Raw genomic sequence first — 9,428 nt, forward strand, 5'->3', positions numbered from 1 at the left:
GGTGTTGTCATTTTTCTCTTGAAAAACTGTATTTTTGGTGTAAGGATTTCAATATCCTTTAAATGTTTTGTTTTTGTGGAAAGATATTTTGGTGATAAATCATTTCCTATGTTATTAGTGTTGTTGGGAAATTGCTGTATTCGAAATTGGATAACAGTGACACCTACAGGTGATAGAGAGGTAGCTTTAGTTTACTGTCACGTGATCTTGTTAGCTGCGTGATTATCAGTAAAAACGGGAATTTAACACGAGCAGTGAGATGCTTTTGTAAAGAACAACTTTGTATGATTTTATATGAAATGAGAACACACTGAAATTATCTTAATGACTCCTAGACTTTGATTAGGAGATGCACAATGTATGTTGTTTTTTGTTTGTGTTCTACCAGCTGATATGTGAAGTTAATAATAATGCTGGTTTGATAAGAAACAAAATCAGTTAAACTGCTGTACAGAAAAGCAAAACTTTGAAGATATGTATGTGATTGTTTTTATTTGTTTCAGTTTTATTTGTTAAAAACTTAATTTTTTTTAACTTATTTTACTTATACCAGACTTTTATTTTGAAATGTGTGCGCGACAACCCTAGCGTTTGACATGTGAAATTTCATTTAATTATAGCAACAAATATGTCAAAGCGCAGGTACGACCCCGAATATGTAAAGTGTGGATTTACAAATATTAACGACAAAAAAGACTTAAAGCCTCAGTGTCATATGTAGTGAGGTGCTCTCACAAGAGAGCATGAAGCCTCCTTAATTAAAACGACATTTAGAAACCAAACAACATGTTTTATTAACAGTTCAGTTTAGTTTGTGGTAACTGAAACTTTCCTTACCCTAACCATTATTTACAATATTTAACATTTTTACTCTGTAATATTCCTATAATTTGATCAATTTTGTTAAATGAGTTTATTTGTAAGTCTTGGGTTAATGTCTTAATATTTATTTGTCACTACTTGTTTATGTTCATAAATAAATACAAAGGAATTATAAATATAAAATTGTTTTTTAGTTCCTAAAAATTTGGGTGACCATGATCTCTCTCGACTTGATGACCATGTAAAAATGTGGGTCCATTGGCCAAACCAGTTGACAACCCCTGGTCTAAATAACATGATGTCATGATGATGACGACGATAACAAAGGAGACATTAAAGCATTGACACATCAGTTGAAGCGTAATTCTTTAATCAGAAGAAAACATTCAGGAGCCGTTACATTTGGTGTTAGCGAATTACAGTATGATAAACAAATAGGTATGAATCATTTAAAACTTCTAAAGTTGTATTTTTAGAAGAACAAATTCTTACATTTACACATTTAATAGAATGTAATACTTAAACCATTTGTCATTTAGTCACCCTTCACTTGTTCCAGATCATTTTAAGTTTCTTATTTAAGAAATCTTTTAAAAAAGATATTGGGAGATATTGAAAAGGGCGGGACTGAGGGGAGCCAAGCCAGACCTAAGAAGACAAACAAGGGAGGGATGGGAAAGCCAGGGAGGGTCAGTAGGACCTGGGTCAGGGACCCTGGCTGACAGGAAAGACAGTAGTAGGAGCGGGAGTCCAGGCTGGGAACCAGGGAGCACCAGATGGACAGACCAGGGCAGGTTCATTGGGTCAGGGACCCTGGCGGCACACACCAGGTAAAGGCAGGAGGGACGACTGAGGTAGAATCAGTCAGGGGTGGCAAGGCAAGAAGCCGGCTTGGCTGAAGGCCTCTGAGGAGCTGACTTGGCTGTAGGACTGTGGGGAGCCGGCTGTAGGCCTATAGGGAGCCGGCTGAACAAAGAGCCAAACTTAGGCCGCAGGGCAAGAAGCCTGTGTGGCTGGTGCTCAAGGGTTGGAGCCGTTGTGGTGGAGGAGCCCCTTCTCCTCCTACCCTTCCGTGTGTTTGCTGGTGGGAAGCTGGCCACCTCTTCAGACACTGTAAGGTAGAGATCTGCGGGGGACTAAATTATGAATCCCACTCCCGCCAGGTTTTAGACTGAACCCGACCGCTCCTGCTTAAATTAAGCATTTGTTGTCACGCTGCCCGCCCCGCCCCATTTTCTACCCACTGCACCCATTCCCGCTAATGGAGGGGCTATACACCCAGAGTCCAGACAGCCTATAACAATCGGGAAAATTGAGCTCAGGTCGATCTCAAACTTCCCCTCTGCTGAGGCCAAGGCGAACTTCCTGAGAGTAAGACATTAGAAAAAAGATTTAGGCTTATTTTATCTATAATATAGAGCACATTTGGATGATGGGAGGAAATCGGGAATCCGGGAGAAATCCACGCCGACAAAGGAGAACATGCAAACTCTGCACAGAAATACCAGATGGCCCAGCGAGGACCCAACGCTATTGGTATTCTTGCTGTGAGGCAACAGTGCTAGTCGCTGGGCCACTGTGCCGCCCATTCTTTATAAAGGTGTAAGGGTTTCTTCCAGACGAAGATAATTGTAGAAAGGAAATGAGGATATACATAGTGACTTGGGATCCTTTGATTGGAGGATCATGATTGGCTAATGTAGGCCAGCTGGGTCAATCATGAGCACGTGCTCTTCTCAAAACTATTTTAAATTAAACTTCACGTATTTAGCGGGAGCCACAGAGGGGAATACTGCTGCCAAGGTGGATGGGATGCGGTAGGTTCAGTCACCTCTTCATGGGTAACAGGTGAGGCAGGCCCGTGCTTTCTCCTCCATCTCGGCTGGCAGGTCATTGGAAGACTGGGGATTTGGCAGTCAGTGAGTGAAAGGGAGGGTGATCCAAGGGGAGGCAGGCCACCGTTCCCCTGGCTGTGGTAGATGTGGTAGATTGGTTCCAAATAAAAACGCTTGCACAAAAGAGGCAGCACATGCCAAAAAACAGTCTTGGCTTTGTAGTCTAACCATTTCTCAAGAGAGAGGGCACTTTTTATTCTGTATAGGATCTGTTTCCAACTCTTTTCATTAATAACAGTAGCAACGTATTATAAGTGAGACATCAAACCGACTTTAACTTTTTATAGGAACTAATTGGACTTTCGACTCATTGTAAAAATCCCTGAACAGTTATTGGAGGTTAACGTTTATAACTTAAATTAAAAATTATATTGTTATCTATGTCAATAAAGTCTAGTTCATCGTCCAATAAAAGTTTCAAGATGAAACGCCTATGCTAAACCTCTTCAAGCTGTATCTTAAGCCTTTATACTTTTACAAAAATATCTTCGAGACATGTTTAGAATAGCATACTGATTTAACCCTGTATATTTCTGCAGTATATACTACAACAAAATACACATTGCACGATTGTATCCCAGAATGCAGTGGTCAACCTTCATATTTGAATAGGAGTTAGCTGAATTTAATCAAGTATACAATATCTTTTTTATAGTATCAGATTATTAGAATTGTCTATAAAATATTAATATCTGACATTTCTTGCATAACAAGCATTATGCTTGTTTTGCATTCCGAACACTGTTTGTTTTTAAGTTTACAGTTGAATTCAGAATTATTAGCCCACCTTTGATTTTTTTCTTTTTTTAAATATTTCCCAAATGATGTTTAACAGAGCAAGGAAATGTTCACAGTAAGTGTTATGGTCCCTCTTCACCCATGTATGAACAAAATAGGAGTCTGGTTCGCATTGCCGGCAACAAGTCAGACTTGTTTCCAGTGCATGTTGGACACTGGCAGGGCTGCCCCTTGTCATCAATTCTGTTCGTAATTTTAATGGATGGAATTTCAAGGCACAGCCTTGGGCTGGAGGAGGTCTGGTTCGGGAACCACAGGATTTCATCTCTGTTATTCGCAGATGATGTTGTTCTGTTGGCTTCATCAAACATGGACCTTCAGCATGCACTGGGGCAGTCTGCTGCCGAGTGTGATGTGAGAATTAACACCTCTGAGGCCATGGTGCTCCACCGTAAAAAGGTGGTTTGCCATCTCCAGGTTGGCGGAAAGCCCTTACCACAGGTGGAGGAGTTTAAGGAACTTGTGGTTTTGTTCACGAGTGAGGGAAGGATGGAACGTGAGATTGACAGGCGGATCGGTGCAGCGGCAGCAGTAATGCGGTCAATGTACTGGTTCGTTGTGGTAAAAAAGGAGCTGAGCCGAAAGGGAAAGCTTTCGATTTACCGGTCAATCTACGTTCCTACTCTCACCTATGGTCATGAGATTTTGGTAATGACTGAAAGGACAAGATCTCGGATACAAGCTGACAAAATGAGTTTCCTCCGAAGGGTGGCAGGGCACACCCTTATAGATAGGGTGTGGAGCTCTGACACCCAGCTTGGAGTAGAGCCGTTGCTCCTCCACATCGAGAGAAGTCAGCTGAGGTGGCTCGGGCATCTGTTTCGGATGCCTCCTGGACGCCTATATAGGGAGGTGTTCCAGGTATGTCCCACCGGGAGGAGGCCTCGGAGAAGACCCAGGACACGCTGGAGGGACTATGTCTCTCGGCTGGCCTGGGAACGCCTTGGGATCCCCCAGAGAAGCTGGAAGAAGTGTCTGGGGAGAGGGAAGTCAGGGGTTCTCTCCTAGGACTACTGCCCCCGTGACCCGGCCCCAGAAAAGTAGCAGAAAATGAATGAATGAATGAAAGTTTACTAAGGATAGTTTGCATTGTCATCAGCAGAAGCAAGCTTCAACACTAGCACAGAGTTCATAGGCCTCTCTGCTTACAATCTCAAATCAACAATAATTATTCTCTAACTCGTCACCAACTGCGTCAGACATGCAGGTGCTTTAATCTGATTGGCAATATAAAACGTGATAGACTTCCATAAATTATGTTTGTGTGCGTACAAGCCTAAAAAATATCTCCAATGATTACTCAGGCATCAAGCATACAAAGGTCAGAAATAACAGGAGAATATTTCTGTGGTCATGATGGTCAGAGCGCTTCATGTCTCCGACATTGAAGAGCACACACAAAGAATACTTATCTACTTCAAGGCCGTATGGCTTTCTAGCAGGCATCTTATCAGGATAATAAAATAAACATACAAACATTATACTTAGACAGTTACGTTTAGAACAGAAACATTTAAAAAGAATTAATTCACACAGTAAAATTCCCATCTAGTGACAGCTATTCAAGTCACTTCGTTTATTATTACATTTTAATTTCCAGTTGATACTGACTCTGTTATTGTTTAACATCTGACTCCAATTTTAAGTGGCCGCTAGACAGATTTCTTTGATGGCGATCATAATATTATTTATGCATTCATTTTAAAGACTTCTTATTTTGGCTCACTTTACTTACCTATCATTAGGTATAACTACCAGTTATTCTTTCTTTTTCTATTCTTGGTCAGGCAACTGTTATGTTTTTAGTCGGCTGCCTACAGTTTGTTCTTTGTCTGAAAAGGCCTGATTGATCAAAAATGAAGAAATAAAGAAATAAGTGCTATCTGTTTTTAACTTCAAACCTTGTTCCTGGAGGGCTGGTGTCCTGCAGATTTTAGCTCCAACCCTAATCAAACACACCTGAACAAGCTAATCAAGGTCTTACTAGGTATACTTGAAACACCCAGGCAGGTGTGTTGAGGCAAGTTGGAGCTAAACCCTGCAAGGCACCGGACCTCCAGGTACGAGATTGGTGACCTCTGCTCTAGGTTGATCCACTCGGGCCGTAAAATACAAAAAGGTCAACACACAGTTTACTGGTAATGATGATTTCTAAAATGAATCAAGAAAGATTTTTTTTTTCTACCAGACAATAAAAATAAACATTACAAAAATACTTTCAATTCAAAAAAGGAGAAAACATCAAATTATACAATGCATTGATCAGCAGAACATTCAAAGAACAATATTAAAATAATTTTTAAAGAGTCAGCATACCTGGCAGCAGAGATATAATGTAATTGTGTAAGAAGTTCTGGATACAGATTGTTCCCTGGAAATTTTGTCGATTTTTTTTTGTAAGTAACCAGTCTAGGAGAAATACTCTGAAATTTAAGGTAATACAAACGTCACTAAAAACATTGTCTGGTTATAGTTTATCCTAAAGCCAATTACCACCGGGAGTAGAAAGCAAAAGCCTGACAAAGATCTTGTTACAGTCAATTTCACTCATCAGTAGGGCAAAATTCTGCCCAAACTGAGATTTTTGGTCTGCACTACAGACATAGAACTGAGACCATATTTCCACTCCCACTGAGACCTTTAACCAGTTAAACTCTGCTGCTATTTTAGGATTTACACCTGGATTTTGCCTACCCAAATGTAAAAGCTTCCCAAATCTACATGCAAAGGTGTAAATGCAAAAATTTGGTTCAATTTTAAAGAAAACTTTTTGAATTTTCATAAAACACTATTGAAAGTGTTTAAAATATCTGTATATGTCGTCTGTGTTATAATAAACACCTAAAAAAAGAGGCGCTTTTTGTTTTTTTTTATAAACTCAAATTTGAAAGTGTACCTTTTAGGTTCTGTGTGGTCTAGCGTGCTGTAATTAATTTTGGTTGTTCCCGCACATGTCTGTAATCATAGGAAAAAAGAAAAATGTCTCTACCATAATGTATAATGTATAAAGTTATCATATTCCAACTGATGAGAGGTGCTATACAAGCCACAGGGATCGATCATTGTTTTCCTATTTCACTATTCTTTTGTTTGATCAAACATAATTCACTGTGTTTGGACCACATTAGACGTATAAAAGGATTACTTATGCACATCACCTCAAAAACAGAGGAGAATGGCCCTGAAGCGCACTGCATAAGGTAAGAGATGACAGCTGTCTGTGCTATCTGGGGCTGCTTATTGATCATAAATGTATTGTTTTCACTTCTGCGCCATGGAGACACCGTGATTCATTCGACAACTGTTTGATATGTGAATATAATTCAGTCAAAAGATTGTTAGAACCGTATGAGCACCGGCAAGAGCTTTCATTTGAGCTATAACTTGTACATGTGTCATATATGAACCATATGAAAAATATGAAAAGGAACCAATGTTCAATACCCAGCTCGGGTATCCAAAATACTGTGCATTTAAGAGTAAATAACTTTTGTAGAGTAGAATAAAAACCAAAGTGATGCATATCATATGTGCATAAAATATAGATTCTACACTTACAAACGAAACCCCTTACGGGGGTCTGGTGCAATGCTTAAATCTTAAAGCGCAAGTCGATGACGTCACTGACCCGGTACCGGGTCCGCAGAGTTTAGCTGGTTTTAAAATGATACCCAACATGACATGATCAAACTCATGAATTCTATAGATATACATATCACCAGAGGAACTTTTATGTCAGCTTACAATGACCCAGGCCATATCTTGGGCCAGGGTAAGGGGGATTAGAGATAAACATATTGAACAACTGATCAGAAAGTTTCTGTAGATTCTCTTCAATTTAGAAAGTCACTGCTTTCGAGGTAAGTGACTCTCAGAGGGGTTAAAGGTCAGAACTTTTATGGTTTTATGGCATGGGATCTGGCTTTGTAGAACTCATGCAGTCTTGGAGGGCACCCAATCGGTGTGGGACATCTGAACCTTTGTGTCATCAAGTGAGAGGGCGACCATCCGAGGATGGAGCGCTTTTCACTTTTGAAGCTTGGATGAAGTGTGTGGAGGAGTGAGAGGTCCACAAGCCTGAAGGCGGTGAATTTACTCCCACTGTAACCTCAGAACTGCCCTAGTGCCAACCGCAGAACGGGGGACAACTGGGGTTGGTGGCTCTTTTGCAAGAGCGAGCCACGATCTTAACTGTGGAACAGACTTGCCAATGCACTGCCTGCGAGCACCACATCAACATGTCCACTCATGCCCATCATCCAGGCACAGGAAACCACTGCATCCAGAAACAGTCAGAGTGATGTCTTGAAAAAGAAGTGCTGCACAACCATGTTGCTCTTTTAGGAAATTCAGAAAAACACAAACCTCTCTGGAGGACCGGACTCAAAGAACACCAGGCAAGGGGGAAACCCAGTTCAACTGTCTGCCGCTGTGTATCGCACACTCTGGATTGGGAGAAGCAGCCCGCTTTCTCTTTCTCTCTCTCTGTCGTAAGAGTCGGACAAAAACCCTTATATGACTCTCTCAGAAGCTTCATGAAAAGAAGCGAAAAGGATGCCTCAGCTTGGCACCTGCAGCGCTTATATTACAAGATTAATTCTAATTCATGCTTTGGATGACTCGATTGTACTTGTAATATTTCCAAAATGTACAAGTCTTGAGTCAAATCCGAGTCCATAACAGTTCCAAGTCCAATCAAATTCCATAGTCCAAGTTTGAGTATTCCAACTCTTCCAACAGCACACAAGGGTTAATGAATGTAGTACACTTTAATGTTCACTAAAGTAAAATGTGGCGCATTGTAGTATAATATAGAGAATTTCATGTATTTGGTTATTTGTTTACAGTTGTTGTCACAGCAACAGAATAGAATTACCACAGCAGATTAAATCAAGCACTCAACTATAGCAGGATGGAAAGCTGCTATAATATTTAATATTCATTCATTCATTTTCTTTTCAGCTTAGTCCCTTTATTATTCTGGGGTTGCCACAGAGGTGTGAACCGCCAACTTTTCCAGCACGATTTTACACAGTGGATGCCCTTCCAGACGCAACCTAACTCTGGGAAAATATTTAATATAAATTTCTATAAATTTTATTTATGTTGGATTATATACAACGTAGCCCACGATTCACAAGTAAAACGCTTCTATTTTGCAATACATTTCCAGTAAATATCTTTGTCGAAAAACATCTTTTTATTTAAAACAAATCTGGGGAGTATCAGAATTCCTGTAATGTAAGAATGACATTGTTTTTTTTTAGTCTGATAACAGAAGTGGGTTCATCCTCTGTAATTGGTTTATCCTCTGAAATACCTGCACTGCTGGAATGCAACCTGTTGGAAAGGTCAAAATTCCTTACGTCATAAAGTACTTAGTGAAACATATGACGACAAAGACCTGTGATTAAGCAATAAAAGAAATCAGTTATGCATGTTGTATTCTTTAATGCAATATGGCATAATAACTAGAGATCTAACCAGCTCTTCTTCCACATGTATTGTTTGATTAGTTTTATTGGTCACACTTTACAATAAGGTTCATTAGGTAATGTTAATTAATGCATTTACTAACATGAACAAACAATGAACAACACATCTACTACAGTATTTGTTCATGTTAGTTAACGTTAGTTAATGAAAATTCAGTTCATTGTTAGTTCATGTTAACTCACGGTGCATTAACTAATGTTAACAAGCACAGACTTGGATGTTAATAATGCATTAGTAAATGTTCAATCATGATTAATAAATGCTGTACAAGTGTTGTTCATGATTAGTTCATGTTAGTAAATGCATTAACTAATGAACCTTACTGTAAAGTGTTACCGTTTTATTCTGGTATTTTACTGTCAATTCTATAAAATGTGAAATATTGAAATATTTTCTTTCACATTTGTCATGTCATTT

Source organism: Danio rerio, chromosome 20 (genome assembly GCF_052040795.2).
Source record: "Danio rerio strain M-AB ecotype USA chromosome 20, GRCz13ab, whole genome shotgun sequence".
NCBI lineage: Eukaryota > Metazoa > Chordata > Actinopteri > Cypriniformes > Danionidae > Danio > Danio rerio.